The sequence below is a fragment of the Protopterus annectens genome, chromosome 1.part1 (genome assembly GCF_019279795.1).
Source record: "Protopterus annectens isolate FY-2018-M chromosome 1.part1, PAN1.0, whole genome shotgun sequence".
Lineage (NCBI taxonomy): Eukaryota > Metazoa > Chordata > Ceratodontiformes > Protopteridae > Protopterus > Protopterus annectens.
In genome coordinates this window covers 172,792,564-172,813,430 of record NC_056726.1, presented here as the reverse complement: position 1 = coordinate 172,813,430, position 20,867 = coordinate 172,792,564, and positions in this window count along the sequence as shown.

Genomic DNA, 20,867 nt, shown 5'->3' with positions numbered 1-20,867 from the left:
TATACCATAATGTGCAGTTTTACAAGTTATTAAGAAAAATAAAGAACATAGGTCAATAATAATAGGCATTAAGACAGCAAAAACATTTTTTTTGTAGTAATGTTTAATTATCTAATATTTAGCTATTCATGGGAAATGTTTATCAGAATTTCCAGGGAAATTCTAAGGTGTAGACCCTAAGTTAGATTATTAGAACAGTGTACTGGTTTGAGTTAACCGGGGAGTAGCATGGGCAAAGCCAATTATTCAAGTAGTGGGTTTTCAAGAGCTTTTTGAATTGAGTAGTAGATGAAGTCATGGTTATTTGGCTTGATAGTTAGTTCCAGGTCCTGGCAATAGTGCAAGCAAAAAGAGCTTTACCAGCATCATTTTTATGTTTAATGACATTAATGAGGTTTGGGCTACTGGATCTCAAGGATCTCATTGAAGTGTGAGGTTGGATTAGATCCTGGAGTGCTGGGGTATTTTTTGGAAGATAGTAGAGCTTGTAGGCTATTGAGAGTTGATTGAGTAGATGTAGTTGAGGCAGTTCAAGCCAGTTGAGCTGCTTAAGGGCAGGACAGTGATGTGATCTGTACGAGGCTTCAGTAGCAAACTTGGCAATCTTGTTGTAACAAGATTCCATTTTGCTTAGATCATTTTGGCGGAGATTTGTAAGGACAGGGGAGGCATAGAGAAGGATGGATAACAGATGTGTCCTAGCGATGGTTGCTTTGGTTTGCTTGGTCATAAACTGTTTATTCCTGTAGAGGAGCCCTAGCTTTTTGTTTACTTTCTTGATGGTTTGAGCTATATGGATGTCACATTTTAGGTTATTGTTTGTCTCAACACCTAACAGTTTAGTGTGGATAGTAGGAGTGATATGGATGTTGTCCTTAGAGTTAATAGTAAAATTATTGTTTAGAGGAGGGGCCACCCGGGACTGAAAATAATTAGTTTTGTTTTTTGGGGATCAAGAATAAGTTTTATGTTGGTGAACCATGTTTCAGCTAGAGTAAAGTTATTTTGGGTTAGGGTTTGGAGTTCTGTCAAGGTGGGGTGTGTCATCTGCATATTGTACGATGGATGTGGTGGGTGAGGAAGAAGAGATTTGTTTGGTAAATAGTGAGAACAGCAGTGGGCCTAGGATAGACCCTTGGGGGGCTTCTGTGGATACTGGTAGTAGAGGGGACAGCTGGTCTAGCCAAAGGACTGCTTGCTGATGGTCTGATACATAGCTAGTAAACCAAGATACAGAGGAGGAGCTTAAGTTTAGGTTAGAAAGAGTTTGAAGTAGAAAGATGTGGTTTGCCATGTCAAAGGCTTTTTATAAGTCTAAGAATATGGAAGATACAAATAGTCCCTTGTTTCTATGGTGGTTAACTATATCAGTGAATGATAGCTGTGCTGTGCTGGTGTTGTGTGAGGGCATAAAGCCGTGCTGAGATTTGGAGAGTAGGTAATTTTCTAGGAGGTAATGTAGTAGCTGGTAGCAGACAGCGTGGACAATGGTAGCTGATAGCTTTCCCACTATTAATCTCAAAAGAAAATCATGAATTTCAGGAACTTTTCTAATCCTATCATATCTGTCTATAATTCTAGATTGACAGACTTCATTAATATTATTCCTTGGCTTTTCATAAAAAATGAGTCCATAACTAATCCATACCATAATTTTCATTTGGGCAAATTATCTAATAAATGAATTTCCCAAATTCTTATTTTATTTCCATATTCTTGGAGTTTGTGATTGTTTGCTTACCAGAAATTAGACAGTCAGATGTTCATTATATTTCTCCCACAAAATGTGACCAATAAAATAACGTGCTTTATTTCTCAATTTTCCTAATATATAATGGAGGTGTTATGAAGCAAAATATTCAGTAGGATTTATTAATCTTAAACCTCACTCATTTTTTTATATAATATAATATAATATAATATTAGTATTACATCTTTTAATATGATTCAGCCTATTTCCTCAAATGAATTTAAAAAAGTTTATGCAGTGATAAAGTTTCCTTATTTTTAAGAAATGGAAAAATATTTCCAGTGCAGTGGCATGTGATGCCTTTTCAACCTGGTGGACTTCTTTGACAAGGTCATCAAAGCAATGGATGAGGGCAAAATGCTTCACACTGCCTACTTTGACCTGGTGGAGCCATGTGACACAATATCCCATTAAGGCATTGTTGACAAACTCAGGAGGTTAGGTACAAACCCTTATGTCACCCAGTGGATAACCAGCTGACTCACAGACAGGACCAAGGAAGTTAGAATTGGGGAGTCCACCTCTACAAAGAGGCTAGTCACAAGCAGAGTCCCTCAGGGATCAGTCCTGGGGTCACTCCTTTTTGGCATTTACTTCTCTGAAGTTAAGGCCAATGTCAGTGGTGACTGGCTGACTAAATTTGCAGATGATTGCAAATTAGGAGCTGTCATTTTGGAGTTTCAGATGATTATAAATTAGGAGTTCTCATTGTGTCAGCCCCACTGACACAAATGTTCTCCAGGAAAGGCTGACACATACAAACAACTAGTATCATAGCCATGGACTAAAACTAAATGCCAAGAAAAGCATAACAGTATAATTCAGGAAGTCATCCACCCCTGGTAACTATCATATTAACAACCCACCCTAAGAGTTGGCCCAGTAGTCAGGGATTTGGAGGCACACATAGACAGGAATCTAACCTTTGACCATCACGTGTGTACAATAGTGAGGAAATCATGTTATATTGTGCAATTTATAAGCAAAGGTATGGCATCTAGTTCTATTGTTCAACTGTATTCATCATTCATCAGACCTATCATTGAGTACAATGCCCCCTTTAGTTTGTACCTAATAAGGCATATCCAACAATTGAAACATCCACAGAAGTCCCTCACTAAAATAATACAGGGTGTAAGTAACATGTCATATGCAGCAGTTCCTAAATATTCCATGGTTAGCTGGGATTCCAGTTTTTATTTTTACTTCAAAGGAGACAATTTTGTCATGATAACTATAATAATCAATCAGAGGTGGTTAGAAAGGATTGGGAAGAGAGATCAGATAAGCAATTCACAAAGAACCAATGGGACGATATATGTATGTCTCCCAAATGTTGTTGTTGTGTCTTTCGGCTTTTCCCAGTTAGAGGTCGCCACAGTGGAACTCCGGTCCACTCATGATTGGCACCTATGGATATGAAAGGTTTAAGAACTGAAATGTCAGACTTTGCAAGGTACATGATCCGACAAAAGCTCATTAATACTGGGCTCTCAAAATTTGATGACCACCTGGAGAATTATAGGAGCTGGAGATCCACTTTCAAGGCAGCAATTCAAGATTTGGACATCTCGCCCTCGGAAGAATTGGATTTGTTAATAAGATGGCTAGTGCCTCAACCAGCTGATTATACCAGAAGACTGAAAACTGTCCATAGTGACGATCCATCCAACAGTCTCACCACTATTTGGAATCGACTAGATCAAACATATGCAAGTTCAGAAGCTACTGAGCTTGCCCTATTTAAAAGATTGCAGAACTTTCCTAATTTGTTCATTAAAGACAATTGCAAGCTGCAAGAACTCCGTGATCTTCTTCTTGAATTTGAGATTGCCAAATCAGATCTACAGCTATCAGGTCTTAATTATTTAGATACTGCTCATGATGTGAATCCTGTGGTTGCAAAATTGCCATACAGTATTCAGGAGAAGTGGATTTTAGCAAGTTCCCAGTATAAGCAACAACATCAACTCATCAAGTCGCATTCCCATTATTCTCTTTCTTCTCTTAATTCATTACGAGACAGCCAAGGCAAAGAATGCTCCAAGCTTCTCAATTAATGAGGTACATGCCCTGCCCTCAACACCTGCAAGGCATGAGAACTTAAGTGTTAAGCACAAGAACTTGAGCAATGTTGTTTCTGTCCACTCGACAGGAGTTATGCTCAACACTTCATCTGTCAACAATGATGTGAGAAGAGAAAGTTGACAATCTAAATCGCCATTGTCCATTACATAAAACATCACTACCTTAAGAAGTTCATAGGTTCATAGGTAGGTACTAGGCTATCGGCCCTGGGGCCTATACAAGCCCAGCCAAAAAGGTACCCTGGCTTTTGCCACCCATGAAAATTATTTTCCTGTGCCACTGTCGAGCAGAGCGCAGAGGTGATCCCCGGGGTGAATTTCCTATTTCCCATCCAATCATCAAGATTTTTCTTGAAGAGTGCTAATGAGGAGCTTTGTTTGATATAGATAGGTAGTTTGTTCCAGAGTATGGGAAGTCTCTGGGACAGGAATCTATCCCTCCGGCATGTTCTGTTTATTGTGGTGACAAGGTTTAGGTCCCTAGAGCATGTATCTCGGAGGGATTGGGATTTCTTTAAGTGGAGCATGTCCAACAGCTCTGGGTTTGACATAGCTTTGTATGTTAGGCAGAGATAACCTCTGAGTAGGCGATATGCGACGGAGTAAAGCTGAAGTTTTTTAGATGGTCAGCGTAGGGCATCTGTTTGAGGCCGGTAATCCTCTTTGTGAGGTATTTCTACGGCCTTTCCAGTTGTTGGAGATGTCTTGTGAGGGACATACCAAAAGGGGCGTTGTACTCTATAATGGGTCTAATGAGTGATGAGTAGAGGGGAGCAATGACCTCTTTTTTTCTGGATGAGAAACCTTTTGTGATGAGGTGTGCCATGTAGAAGGATTTCCTGACTACTGTGGCAATGTGATTATCAAAGGAGAGACTACTGTCCACCTGTGTCCCAAGGTCTCTTATCACACTTTCAGTGTTAAGTATACTACCGCCTATGTTGTAGTTCATGGGTACAGAGTTTTTACCAAAGGGGGTGACAGTGAACTTTTTGGCATTGAGCTTGAGGCCATGGCTTTGACACCAGGTATCTGTCTCAGTGAGGCCCTTTTGTAGGATGTCCACATCGTTAGGAGTTTCAATTATGGCTCCTAGTTTGCAGTCATCTGTGAACTTCATTAGCCAAAGACCTTCTGTGTTAGCCTGTACTTCAGAGAAGTAGATACCAAACAGGAGAGGACCCATGACTGAACCCTGTGGTACTCCACTTGTCACCGGTCTGAAGTCGGATTTGGAGTCTGCTACTTTCACAGTGTGGGTTCTGTCAGTGAGCCAGTTGGCAACCCATCTTGTGACATAGGGATTTATACCTAGTTTAGTGAGTTTATCTATAATTCCAGAGTGGGGGATGGTGTCAAAAGCCTTGGCAAGATCTAGATAGGCTGTGTGAACCACCTTACCCTTGTCTACGGCTTTGGTGACTGCTTCAAAGAAGTCTATCAGGTTTAGGAGACATGATCTACCTTTTACAAACCCAAACTGGGTGGGATCCAGAGTTTGGAGATTACCAATGTCTTTGTTTATAAGTTTCATGATGATACGTTCCTTGGCCTTGCAGACCAGGCTCGTCAGGCTAATGGGGTGGTAGTTCCCGGGGTCTGTGGTGGCTCCCCCCTTGTGGAGTGGGATAACCGTTGCTGTGCGCCATTCAGCAGTCACAAAGCTTGAGGTGAGGCTATGATTGAACATGGTACTTAGGTGGGGTGCCAGTTCGTTCTGTAGTTCATGTAGAAAGCAGCCTGGGATGTTGTCTGATCCCATGGACGCTGTGTTCTTGGCTTTGGAGAGTGTGGTTTTTACCTGTGCAGCTGTGATTACAGGAACTTTGCATTCTTCCAGTATAGAGATGGGCTCTTTAGGGGGTGAGAGGGGGGTAAAGTTAGCACTGAACCTATCTGCCAGGATGTTGGCAATATCAGTTGGGTCTGTATATTTAGTGCCATTGTGCTGTAACTCAGAGCAGATCTGAGTGTTGCCATTCAGATTCTTGACATAGCTATAGAATGCTTTGTGGTTGTCTTTAGAATTAGTGGCGATTTTGTTTTCGTAACTAGCTTTGGAGGATTTTATCAGGGATCGCAGCTTCTTACTGAAGCTGACCAGGGAGCTCCTCCACTCGTGGGATTTTATTTTCTTTTGCAAGAGTTTCTTCCTTCTGTTGGACAGTTTGTTTATGGCAGGGAACCACCAGATTGGCTTCGTTTTTTTGGAGGATAGTGTCTTGGTTCTGTTTTGGATAGCACGATCCATGCACTCATGTAAGTGCTTATAAAGTGCAACTGTGTAGGATCCAGTAGTTGTAACTGTATTGTCCATCTACATGGGTGTCATGAAGTTCACCACTTCTGTCTTAAGAAGCATGAAGTTGGCTTTGGAGAAATTTTTTTTATGGTTTCCTTAATGGGGGGTGGCGGCAGGATGTGGATATCTAGGGTAATTAGCTTATGGTCGGATCGGACCAATGAGGCATTGACTTCAGGTGTGGAACACCGGTCACTCATATTGGTAATGACTAAATCTAGGATATTGTTGCCCCTGGTGGGGGTGTGGATAAGTTGATCCAGGGCATTGGAGTTTATGACTTCCAGAAAGCGTTGAGCAAAGGAGTTGGTACATGAGTAGTTTTCCCAGTTAATGGTGGGGTAGTTGAAATTGCCCATTATTAGGGTGTTTGGTTGAACCCTAATATTTTTCAGTACATCAAGAAAATAGGAGTGGGAATCCTGGGGCATGGTGGGTGATCTGTAGCAAGCTACAATTTGGATTGCAGTTTTGCCCAGAGTTAGTTGCACTTGGATAACCTCGGCTGCATTATGCTGAGCAGCTAGCCTGGAGGTGTGAATATCCTTAATGAATATGGATACACCTCTGCCTTTGGTGTTCCGGTCCAGGTTACATGGCCGAAACAGTGGGCGGCACAGTGGTGCAGCGGTTAACGTTGTCACCTCACAGCAAGAGGTTCTCCGGTTCAATTCTCGGCTGGGGTCCCTTCTGTGTGGAGTTTGCATGTTCTCCCTGTGTTCGCGTGGGTTTCCTCCGGGTACTCCAGTTTCCTCCCACATTCCAAATACATGCATCTGGAGCGTTTCTCCCCGAGCCTCCACTGAAAACAGGCTCTGTGGAACCTAGTCGGACATTCCCGGTCAACAAATGTTAAATAAATAAATAAACATGTGGTATGAGTTATAGCCTGGTAGTGCAGGTGTGCTCTCTGGAGCCTTGAACCAGGTCTCAGTCACTGCACAGATATCGATGTTCTCCATTTTAAGGAGTGCCTCGAGTGAGTGTATTTTGAGATTTAGACTTCTGGCATTGAGTAGCATCACCCCCAGTTTTTGCTTGCTTGTTCCTGTTACGGTGGTGAATTTGTCATTTGAACCTTGCCTAAAAAAGGCACTATAGGGGCGGCAAGAACCTTAGCCAGTATCCAGAATCCCAGGGGTGACAGGTGCAGGCCATCTCTGGCAAAGCATCATGGTCTGTCGACCATGTCATCCCAGGCAGACAGATACTGGATCCCTTTAGAATGGCACCAGAAGCTTAGCCAATTGTTGAAGTCAATCATTTTGTCCTTGTACTGCAGCATCATTCTGGGTGATGGCAGAATGCTACTCAGGGCTAGGGTCATACCTCCATGGGCTACAAGATTGGAGAGCTCTTCCATGTCTCTTTTCATGTAGTCCAGGGAGGTACGTCTCAGGTCGTTCACACCAACATGGACAATGACAGAGTCATATTTGTACTTGTTGTGGAGTGACCTGAGTGCGTGGGTTATGTGGTGGATCCTGGCACCCGACAGGCAGCTGACAGTAACCTTCTCCTTGTTTAGCCTGGTGAGTAGGACATCAGTGTGCCTGACTGTAGAGTCGCCTATGACTAGTGTGTTGGGTACGTTGTTTTGCCTTATTGGCTGTGGTTAAGTGGCACACTGAGTCTGCGGGCTATGTGTCATTTGGGTTGTGTTGGGGGGTGGAGGTTGCTTGCATTTCTGCTTTGGAGGTCTTTGTTGCTTAAGCAGATTATTATTGAGAGCCTCTGCGAATATTTTTGTATTTCTATGTGTGGATTTTGGTGGTGTAGATTTAGTGAGACTATGTGATGAGTGTAGTGTGGTGCAAGTGTTTACCTTCTCCTCTTGACTGTCAAGTTCAGTCTTGATTGGAGAGAGCTTTACCTCCAGTTTGGCTAGATAAGTGCATCTCTCACAGGTTGTAGTGTTGGGTGGTAGAAGGAGAGGGTTGCATGTGTACATGAGGCAATTTCTACATTGCCCCAAGATGCCCAGATTTATCAGGTAGACAGGAGAGAACACTGGGAGCTGACCCTTGGACATGCCTGAAGAAAAAAACTATTTTCCTTTAGATAAGTGAGGAAAGTGAGTACAAGAGCTGTTTTTCTCTAAGCAAGTGAGGAAAGTAAATACCAAAACTGTTTTCCTCTAGGTAATAAGGAAGGTTGAGTGCTGTAGTAATTAGTAGGTTATTTAGTGCTTACAAGTTCTGAACAAGTGCTAATCACGAATAAGCAAATTCAAGTGCTAAAAGTAAGAATCTGTATCTGGACTAAACTAGTTACAGGAAAGGGGGAAAACAAGTGCAAATGTGGGCTTTTAAATCAGAAAGTTGAGAAAGATGGAAAAACTGCCCAAACTGCCAGTAACTACAATTTCTGGGCCAGAAACACTCCTTATGTGGTAGATAGGTTACCTAGTGCTTACCACTCCCACTGATAAGCTAGAATGCTTCCCTCCAACACAGAAAGCTTGGGGGGGGCTCAGAAGCTTACATACAGTCCTGGATACAGCAAATCTGAATCTGGACTACACTAGTTACAGGAAAGGTATTTTTTTTTTGTTATATATACAGAAAATTAGCTAAAACAGCAGTCAAAACAATTCAAATACAGTGCAAGCTAGCACACTTAAGTATGTTGCAATGTTAAATCAAACAATTTAAAAAATGCAATTCAATTAAAAATGACTAAAAACAATGCAGAATGAGTCTATTAGGTAGAATGAGGTAAAGAGATAGAATGAGGTAAAGAGATGGGACTGGGAGGAGTATCACAGATCAAATCTACAGTGGGGGCGGGCAACTGCAAAAACCTCCAGATTTAAACAACAACACAGGAATAGGAAGGGTGGATATGGGAAAACCAACACCTTCAGCAGAGATCTGAAAAACTATACAGTGAAGCAAAAATAGCCAGCAATGATATAAAATTAGTCAAACAACAATTACCAGTACACAACTCTGAAGTGCCAGAAAAATATATTCAGCTCTGTATATCTCCAGATAGTTTGAAGAGCACTCTTTCAGGACACAGGAAGGCTCCAACAATGATATGCAGATTTTTTTTACTAAGAGGGTCTAATTTTATGCAAGTAATCCTTGAGATGGTCAGATAACATACAGGATGCAAAACCAGTTATACCAACTTAAGACACAGAGAAATAGGGGAGGGGGAAAACACCTTCAGCAGAGATCTGAAAAACTATACAGTGAAGCAAAAATAACAGTGCACAACTCTGAAGTCAGCCAGCAATGATATAAAATTAGTCAAACAACAATTACCAGTGCACAACTCTGAAGTGCCTGAAAAATATACTCAGCTCTGTATATCTCCAGATAGTTTGAAGAGCACTCTTTCAGGACACAGGAAGGCTCCAACAATGATATGCAGACTTTTTTACTAAGAGGGTCTAATTTTATGCAAGTAATCCTTGAGATGGTCAGATAACACATGATGCAAAACCAGTTATACCAACTTAAGACACAGAGAAATAGGGGGAGGGGGGAAAACACCTTCAGCAGAGATCTGAAAAACTATACAGTGAAGCAAAAATAACAGTGCACAACTCTGAAGTCAGCCAGCAATGATATAAAATTAGTCAAACAACAATTACCAGTACACAACTCTGAAGTGCCAGAAAAATATACTCAGCTCTGTATATCTCCAGATAGTTTGAAGAGCACTCTTTCAGGACACAGGAAGTCTCCAACAATGATATGCAGACTTTTTTACTAAGAGGGTCTAATTTTATGCAAGTAATCCTTGAGATGGTCAGATAACACACAGGATGCAAAACCAGTTATACCAACTTAAGACAGAGAAATAGGGGGAGGGGGGAAAACCACCTTCAGCAGAGATCTGAAAAACTATACAGTGAAGCAAAAATAACAGTGCACAACTCTGAAGTCAGCCAGCAATGATATAAATTAGTTAAACAACAATTACCAGCACACAGCTCTGAAGTGCCAGAAAAATATACTCAGCTCTGTATATCTCCAGATAGTTTGAAGAGCACTCTTTCAAGACACAGGAAGGCTCCAACAATGATATGCAGACTTTTTTACTAAGACGGTCTAATTTTATGCAAGTAATCCTTGAGATGGTCAGATAACACACAGGATACAAAACCAGTTATACCAACTTAAGACACAGAGAAATAGGGGGGGACACCTTCAGCAGAGATCTGAAAAACTATACAGTGAAGCAAAAATAACAGTGCACAACTCTGAAGTCAGCCAGCAATGATATAAAATTAGTCAAACAACAATTACCAGTACACAACTCTGAAGTGCCAGAAAAATATACTCAGCTCTGTATATCTCCAGATAGTTTGAAGAACACTCTTTCAGGACACAGGAAGGCTCCAACAATGATATGCAGTGTCATGTGTTTGGAGGAAAATCCTTACACAAGCGCAAGGAAATTCTTAGAAAGCATGAGGTTTGCTACATGTGCTGACAGCACACTTTGCTAGGGACTGTAAGACTATTATTAAGTGCTCCTAGTGTAATAGTGATCAGCATGTTACAGCTCTACATCCAAATTCTCCTCAAGAACACTCTAACCCCAACTTTAGGTATGGCAGGGAGAATTCTGAGCTCAGATCAACAGTTGTAGCTTCTAATTGTACATAAGTATCTAGAGAAGGTCCTTGTGGGATATCATGTGCTAAAATATGCCTTGTTTGAATATCCGGAGAAAACCGTTAAAATGTAGACTCTGAAAGAAGTTGTCAGGCTCCAGATGAACAACAGCAAATTTATTGTAGAACAGTAAAACAAACAGATATTCCCAGTTAGTGCTTTTGTCTCACTTCTGTTAACTCTTGAGACTTCTTCAGATTGATTATTTCTGGGCACAACCAACACTTTACATACTAAAAATCACATGATCCAAAATGTAACATGATTATTATAAAAACCTTTTTTTTAATAAAAACATATACACTTTTCATACATAAACATTTGTATCAATAAATTAGTGTTTAAGCCTCTTCCTTTTTAAATACATTAAAAATTCCTCTCTATTATTGAGACCTGGTGGAAAGCAGGCATTAAGCCTTACTTGCCAACAATATTCTAGCCAGCCTAGCTCTTCCTCAATATTTACTATATTAAGACTGTTAGAAAGTGCTTCTAAAACTATAAATTTAAACTCAACCTTACATTTATTCATCTTATAGTGTTTGCTCCATGCATTCTTTTCATCCCCAGTTTGAACAGCATACTTATGCTCATATATCCTTCTATATAACTCATGAGTAGTTCTTCCCACATAAAAGGATTTACATTCTGCACAAAAACTCAAGTACACTATATTTTTAGACTTACAACTGAATAACCATAGAATCTTAATTATTTTTCTTCCTATCTCTACTTCGTCAGTGTCTGTGTAAATATATTTACACATATTGCAATTCAGACACTTATACATTCCACATTTTTGTTTCTTGTATTTGGGTTTATTCCATTTGCCTTAAAAATAATTTTTGTAATTTTTAGCTTTTTTCTGTGTGAAATTTGGCTGATCCCCTAGCTTCTGAAACAATTTACTACTAGTTCTAAATATACCCCAATTCCTATTTATTACTTTTTTATAGCTTGAGCATCTACTCTATTTTGTATAGCCATAGATGTTCCATATACAAATGGACATCTCTCATCTAAAATAGGTCCTTTTGTTCTTCCTTCAATTTTTTCTTCTAATATTTTATTCACCTCTATTTCTGGGTACCCCCTTTTTACTATTTTATCACAGAACAAATTTGCTTCTTCCACAAAATCTGCTTCTTTTTTCATTAACCTACTTATTCTAGACAACTGTCCTTTGACTATATCCATTTTTGTCTTTTTAGGGTGCATACTAGAAAAATGCAAATATATATTGTTTTGTACTTCCTTTTTATATATCCTAGTTGCTAACTTTTTATTTTCTTTGTACACGGTTAAATCTAAAAAACTAATCTCCTTTTTTATTAACATGGTGGGTACATTTCAAATATGTACAAATATTATTTATGTAAGTGAGAAACTCTTCAAATATTTCATTCTTCCCTCTCCATACAATAAAAAACATCATCAATAAATTTCAACATTATTATGATGTTGTTTTTATATTTGCTTTTTAATATATGCATCACTTCCCATCCATGCATAAAGACATTGGCATAGCCTGGGGCTAATGCTGCCCCCATCACAAATCCATTAACTTGAACATAAATTTCATCATAAAATGCTATATAATTATAATTCAGCACAATGTCAATCATTTCCATCAATAACCCTACTGTATTGGGAGAATACATTCTAGTACGTAATAATTCCATTCTAACATGTCCATTCCTTCATCATTAGGAATCATCGGGTTGTTGTTGTTGTGTCTTTCGGCTTTTCCTGGTTAGGGGTCGCCACAGTGGAACTCCGGTCCACTAATGATTGGCAGTAGATTTTTACGCGCCGAGTTGCCAGCTCTGATGCACAACCTTCAACGAAGGTACGCCCATTCACGCATGTCTCCACACAGAAGACGCTCTAGCTGAGAATCGAACAGGACAACGTCTTACTGTGAGGCAACAACGCTACCACAGTACCACCTCAACCGTCACAAGCAAGTCCTCTTCATTTTCAACCAGTCCTTCTATCTTTTTAAGGAAGTCAAAACTATCTTTCACATAAGTTGAGTTGCGTGAAATAACTTTTTGTAGATGTTTATCCACAAAAACAGACATACCTTCAGTTTTACTATTAACACCAGACACAATTGGCCTTAGTGGTGGTTCATCCAAGTCCTTATGAATCTTGGGTATTCTGAATACTTTACTAATCTTAGGATTCACATTAGCAAGATTATTTCTAGTTCTTTCATCTATTCTTCCTGTAACCAACCATTCTTCCAAACAGGAATCTATCAGATTGTACCCTTTTTTTCGCCTCACTCATAGTGATTTTTCTATAATATTTTTCATCAGATAACATAACCTTCATTTTGGTTTCATAGTCAATTCTGTCCAGTGCTACAAGTGCTCCCCTTTTGTCTGCTTTGAAAAACAAAATATCATCATTCTTTACTAACTTATCAAACACTTCCTTTTAACTTTTCGATATATTATAATATTTATATTCACTATTATTGTCTAATACTTCTATAATTTGTTTCACATATGTTTAAAAACATTCCCAAATCCTTATGTAAAGGAGGATTATAGCAGCTAGGCGTATAAAACTGTAACTTTGTAGGTTCTTTCTTTTTAAATAAAACATCAAAGTTTAACAGTCTTAGTCTCTCAAGTTATTAATAGTTTGTAGTTTATCTGCTCTCTGGGCTGGGGCAAAATTCCAACCCTTGCTCATCACAAACCATTCAACATTCTTGTTTGGAAAAAACATAACTGGATAAATTTACTATTTTAAAATTGGCAGTACCTATTATGCTCAATACTGTTTCTTCCGATTCCAATTCTTCCATTTCGGCCCTCTCTTGGCAAAATTATTTTGGATTCTTATCCTGTGGCTATCTTGGTAAGTTAAACTCTCTCTCTACATTGGTTTGTTTCTACTAACAGGCGCTACACACTCTGTACAGACCAGGTCTCAAGAGGCAGGGACAGAATAATGATATACAGCAATATATGTGAAGCATGAAGCTTGTAAACGTAAACTTGTTAATACAGTCTGATTGCCTTAATATAAATGTAAATTAGACTCTGTCACAAGTGAGAATTCAATGAAGGTGTTAAAAAAAGTACATGTGTACAACAACAACAAAAAAAAGAGACCATTTTGTTGTCTGACCTTACAAAAGAAGACATCACACTAGGGGGTGTGCAAAACTCTCTCATATTGGAAAGGACCAGATCCAGTATGGCTGTACGCCCCTGGTTGGTGTACTGACAATCTGGTTCAGGAAGTTTGTGTTTACAAGATCCAGGAATCTCTGTGCCTGTATGTTTGGTGTTATATATGAGTCACAGTTAATAGTGGGATAATTAAGGTTGCCCATGAATATGGTATTGGGTTAGATGGTGAGTGTTTCCAATACGTTTAAATACATGGTATGTGTTTTCTGGGTCATAGAGGGGGACCTATAGCTTGCAAGGTAGTGGTATTGGATTTTGCCTATGGTGATTTCAACATGGAGCAGCTCAATTGCATTGTTTTGTTTGACCAGCCTTGAAGTATATTTATTTTTTCTTATAAACTGAGACACCTCTACCTTTAGTCCCTGTCTGTGTAGTAGCTGGTCTAAATGTGTGGAAGAAACACTCAGTCAGGCACACTGGTCACCAGGAAAGTCCAAAAATCCATGAACTACCAAGGTAAAAAACAAGTTCTTTAATGTTCCAATACACCACACAGATTTGTTTCTAAATGTGTGGAAGGCATTGTAACCTTGCACTGTCAGTGTGCTCTCCGTGGTTTTAAAGCATGTCTCAGTGACCACACAGATGTCTGCATTCTCTAGGCTGAGAAGAACTTGTAGGAAGTTGTTTTTTTTTTCTTTGGACTTCTAGCATTGAGCAGTAACACCCTTAGATTTTCTTTGTTTTGATTTGTTATGTCAGATGTACTTTGAGGCTTATCTGTTTGTATTCAGTGCCAGTATCAGTAAAAATTTAACAGAAATTCTGCTATTAACCTTGTAGCACAGAAAGACTGTGTTACAAGGTTAATAGCAGAATTGCTGTTAAGCTTGTATCACAGAAAGACTGTATCATTGTTTTTGATAGCATCCTTATGAAATGAGGGCCATGGTGGTTCTGCTAGTGCTATAACTGAATGTTAAATCAGCTCCAGATCCCAGTGTGCATGCCTGTGTGCGCGCACTCACACACACACACACACACACACACACACACACACACACACACACACACACACACACACACATTAAAATTATTCAAAATAACAAGGACATAAGCACTAAGCACATGCAAGCCCTCATTTATAGTAACCACAGTGAGTAATAACTGGCATTAGCCTGCAAAATATATTAGCTAAGTAAGAAATGTTAACATGAAACACATGTAACAAACACCATTAAAAACAGGATATAGTTCTCTTGGCAATGTTTACAATATGTCCTTTTCAGTTGTATTTTTCTAGTTCTGTTTTAAATTGCTATATTTTACATTATTACATGGCAAAGCAATTTATTTTTCTTAGTGTAACGCTATTGTTTATCTATCAACTATGTAACAATTTCTGTAGCTCATTAGTTTCAGAGTTTAAAAGGCTATATTACTTCTACAGCTCAGAAGAGGCCAGAACAATCAAGTTTTTTAGTACTGTCTGTGAATGCAGATGTTCAAAGATGCTGATATAAGAAGGGTTATATCTGTCAAATCCACCCACATATTACAACTAATGAGATGGTAAACCAAGGTCCCATCTGCTTGAGTTGGTGGATGCAAAAGATCCCATAGCACCTAATGAAAAGAGAAGGGGAAGTTCCCAATGCCCTGGCCAGATATTTCCTAATAGTATAAATGCCACCTCAAATCTTCCCTTAAAAGTGGCCACTAGCCTAGTGGGTCTAACCAGGTCAAGAAAGGTTAAATAAATAAACGCTTTCACATCGTCTGACCTTTCTACCTATTTTTGCGTTAGCAGTTTTTCATTCCATCTATCTTAGGCAACATTCTCAGCTCTTTTGTTGACCTGGATTCCCTCTGTAAGCACACTACAGGGACTCCTCACTTTCTCCAAGAAGCAATCTTTTCTTAATCAGGAATCTTCCCAAGTCCATTTGCCTTTCATGCTCTTTCTCTTCTTCCACTTTAATTTTGCATTCCTTTTTCTTGTTCTGTATCAGTGTATATAAATCAAGTCTTCCTTTTCGTTTTATTTACAGTTTGTACCTGCAAAGCCTGTCTTAGTACTCCAGTCAAGCCTTTCCCTCACCATTTAAGAAATTCCCTTTTTCACAGTCTGTGGCAGCTTAATGTGTCTCTGTAACTATCTTCATACACACTGTAATTCAAATGCAGTAGTACCTTCATCTTGTAAAGCAAGAAGATGTCATGAGCTTCAATTATACTGGTCCCCCAGGTATAACAGTCGGTGATATTGTAGTTTACTGGCTCACCCTCAGTTTTGCGCAGGAGTGGGCATGGCACAGATATTTGACGAATTAACTTGCATATGAAATGAGGCATGATTGGCATGCCATTTATATTAGCCAGTGACATCATGCATACAATCAATGTGTTAACCATGGCTAATTGTACCATGACTAGGGGTTGGCATTTCCAGATCAGTACCAGTTCTGATTAATCGCTATGCTCACTTATGGCATCAACTGCAGTAACAGAGTCAGTAATAATGGCAAAATATGTTAGTTTCATTTTTATAGTAACTAGTAATTGAGACTTGTCAGTAGATTGCTATGCAAATAAAACATGATTATGAGTTTTCACTGCCAGGAACATGTGAGTGCAGGATGTGAATAATGGCCTAGGTGATGTTCTTTAAAGACAGGCTGTAATGGTATATATTTTATTTATTTATTGGTAGCTGCCTGGTAGTGTGCCAGAACTCCATATACAGCATACTATTCCCTTTGGTGGGAGACCTGTTCTCCACAACTTCAACATTTTAAAACACTTTGTCTGAAATTCTTTACAATGCCATCAACTAGTTTGACAGCCATCATAATTTTTCTATAATCCATATTTTAAAAGATCACATACAGAGACACTGTTTTATGGTTTATGGCTTTTAAGAAAGTATTGGTGGGAGTACCTTGGCACCCTGTTGCATGCCAAGGTAAGAGAAGAATCAGTAAATTGAGTATTTTTCACATGCACTGGACCATTATTTGGGAACACTTCTGTATGGCTTACCCCATTGTGTAGTCACTGCTTTTATGGGGAGGGGGACAAGGCATTGCTTTACAAGAACTTCTAATAAAGGAGAAATGCAGTTTGGGTACCACTCATCATGCTAACCCGATCTGTAATTTAAATATTAGGCATGATGTTCAGATCGGTACCAGAGTGGTTATTTATCTGTTTACCAGCTGCTTAGTATTTAATTTGTTGCTGACTAGGTAAGTATGGATCCATGCAACCGTTTACACAGAATTATGTGTTTTCTACATTTGACAGTATAGACTAAACTTATTCATTGCAATATACAATACATATTCATTAAGGTTCCAAGCAGTATGCTTGAATAGTCAATATTTTTTAGTGACGTAAAATGCCTCAGGCAGGGTTTGGGCAGTTCTTGCTACTGCGCATCTGGTGAGCCAGTAAACTACAATATCGCCTAACAGTCTACACCAAGTTCCTATTGTATGTTCAACAACTGTAACATTGATCCAAACCACTGTGATTAGGGGACCTGTACACTAGCACCAAAATTACTGAATCTTGGAGTATTGGATTCCCTCTTCTCAGAAGTACATCAGTCTTGGAATTAGTATATGTAAGTAAGAGGGGGTGTGGACTGGCTAGTTAAAAGAGACAAGCAAGCTGGACAATGATATTAAAAAAGACATAGATTTTCAGAGATACCGCTTTGAATATGAGCGGATCTATAGCAGTATAGACCAGTATGTGTCAAAAATAAATGCAATCAAAATTAAAAAGTTGAACCGTGATATTAACGATTACAATAATGGAACAGCTTATCCAAAACCACCAGAATCCCAAGGAAACTTCTTAGCGAGCCCATTTGAGACTGTGGAGGAAGAGAGGAGTGAAGAAGTAGCAGAAGATATGAGTTCTACAAGTGCTGGTAGTGGGGGCAACTTGTCGGACACTGTACGTCAGAGTGAACGCCTAGCCAACAACATGAAAAACAACAAACAACCTCAGACAACCAATAGCTCAAATTTTCAGAACAGAACTTTGAACCAAGCACCTGCAATGGGTCGGAAAGCCTGAAGCAAAACCAAGAACAGGTGGAATTAAACCTGGACAGTATGGACATAGAATTAGATACCACACATGAATGTAAGGTAATCTACAACTCTAGTTTGGACTTTAAAATATTTAGCTACTCTGAGTTTGTTTTTTCCACTGAACTAGTGGAGTTATTGGCTAAGGGATTCACCTTTGTACCTTCCACACGAGCTAATTTACAAAAACTTTGGTTGAACTAAAAATGTTTGTGAGGAAATTGAATTTATGTGCACTAATGGGACAACAAATAAGTGCGAGGGGGGAATATTACATCCCTAGTACTTATCATCCGCCCTTACACCCCACAATAGCACTGTTTGACCAACTTTGCGAACTAGACATACGTTATGTTACAGGAAAGTCCTTATTAGGAAACACAAGTGTATTTAACATTAACAAAGAAGAAAAAGACATGTTGGAATCTTTACAAACTTTTCCAATAAGAATTATGGAACCAGACAAGGGGGGGGGGGGGTGGCCTAGTGGTGATGACCTATGAAGATTATAATAACAGGATGATGGATATAGTTAACACTGACACATATGTGGAAGTATCTAAGAATGAATTAAATACTGGATACTCTAGGATTAGGTCTTACATCAATGACATGTTTATAGAAGCCAGGATAGACATTGACCTGTATAATTATCACGATGCCAGCACCCAGGGTACCTATCCTGTTTGGAATACCAAAAGTCCATAAAAACTTGTACAACCCTCCTATGTGACCACTAGTTGACATAAGAAACAGCATCACATATGCATGTGCAAAAACTGTTGATAATATTTTGAAAAAATACGTCAAAAGTGAAAGGCAGATTTCTAAAGATTCATGGTCGTTTTTAGAAGAAATTAATAGGACCACATTTAATGAGGAATTTAATTTCCTCAGTATAGATGTCAAGGACCTTTATTCCTCCATTCCCCACGTGGAAGCAATTGAATGGGTGGCCTCTATAATGAGACAAAAAGAAGCACCATGTCATGAGATTAAGTTGGTTGAGGAACTCTTGGACATAATCCTGTCATGCAACTATGTAACATTTAACAACAAGTACTACCTTCAAAAAATAGGTGTGGCCATGGGCTCCCCCTGTGGGGCCAGCGTGGCCAATTTGGTAATGGCGTTTTGGGAGAGGAAGTACGTTATGTCTAATTCACACATCCAAGAGAAAATTCAATTGTACACGTTTCTTGGACGACATATTTATTTTGGTTAAGGGGGACATACAAGTTGCACAAGAGATGGTTGAATTATTTAACTCTACATCAGAATTCCTCAAATTTGCATCATGTTTTGCACAAGATATAATAGCATACTTGGATGTAGATCTAATTAAAGACATGAGCAATGCATGTTTTATAGCAAAAATATTTCACAAGGACACATACTCTAACTCTTTCTTGCAGTATTCTAGCTGTCACCCCTTTACACAAAAGAAATCTGTAATAAAGGGCCAACTAGTTAGAGCTGCGAGGATGGTCACTAAAGACCACGATTTTCAGGAAGAATGTGGCTTTATGAGAGATTTATTCTTGAAAAGAGGCTACCCCATCACCCTAATTCAGGACTTAATTGAAGAAGTCCAGTTAAAAAGGGAAAGGGGAATTTATTTTCCCATCTTGAACCAACACAGTGAATACATTATGGAACTACCAGTTGTCAGACAAACTATTAGCCCCTACAGCTTTATTATTACATACAGCCTAGATGCTAAAAGTATGGTTTCCATAATCCAAAAGAACTGGGATATATTAATGAACGATGGTGTATTGAGAAACAAATTCCAGGAAAAACCTGGGATTGTTTTTAAATGGAGAAACAACTTGAAAAAATACTGGAAAGGAAACCAAATAGGCAGGTAAACATAATGGGTATGTTTAAATGCAACATGTGTAGATATTGTAAATACATGGACACCCATCAAACATTTGAGATTAGGGGCAAGAGATATAAAACAAGGGACAAATTTGACTGTCAAAGCAAGCAGGTAGTATACCTAGCAAAATGCACATGCTGCCCAGTATTCTATATTGTAAAAACCAACAGGAAACTCCGCGAACGGGTATACAAACATGTGTACGCCATGGGGAGACACAAAGCGGAGAATGCACTTGCACATCATGGAGTACCCACAACACCAGTTTACATTTCGGGCAATAAATCAAGTTAGGAATGAGGGGAGAGGGGGGCCAGATTTGTTGATTTTAGAGAAAAATGAACTTATGTGGCAATTGAGACTGGCTGCTTGCCATTACCCAGAGATAAATGAATTAAGTTCCATTATGTGTATTTTAAAACTAAGAAGCTTAAGCTGGTAGTAAAAACATTTTTCTTTTTATTTTTATTAATATTTTTATACTGCTTGGATACATACAAACACATGCTTTAAAATATATTTTGTACAGATGTATATAAATATACGCTTCATAAAATTGTTTCCTGCATCTGCGTGGAAAGAGGTCGTGTTTTGGGCAATTTGACTGCACTGCTTTGGCGTTTTGGGAATTTCTTGTAGTGTTTACATTTTTACAAGTTTAGCTTCTGACATTTGCTTTTACTTATATTAAATCACACTTAAATTTTCAAAGTTTCAAGACTTGCATTCATGAGCCTTGAACTTCCATAAGGAAGCCATACACATCATCCCATCAACCTTTTAACCTTCTGTTATGGCTGTAGTTGGGCATATGCCATGAAAACCATGGTGTTCAGCTTTATTTTAAGAGGCAAAACTTTGTTGGACATGAGTACAAAAGCATTAAGTTATTAAGCAGAATCTGCTCTAGTCATGGCAGCAACAGTTTTTGGTATATGTTTATTTTAACAA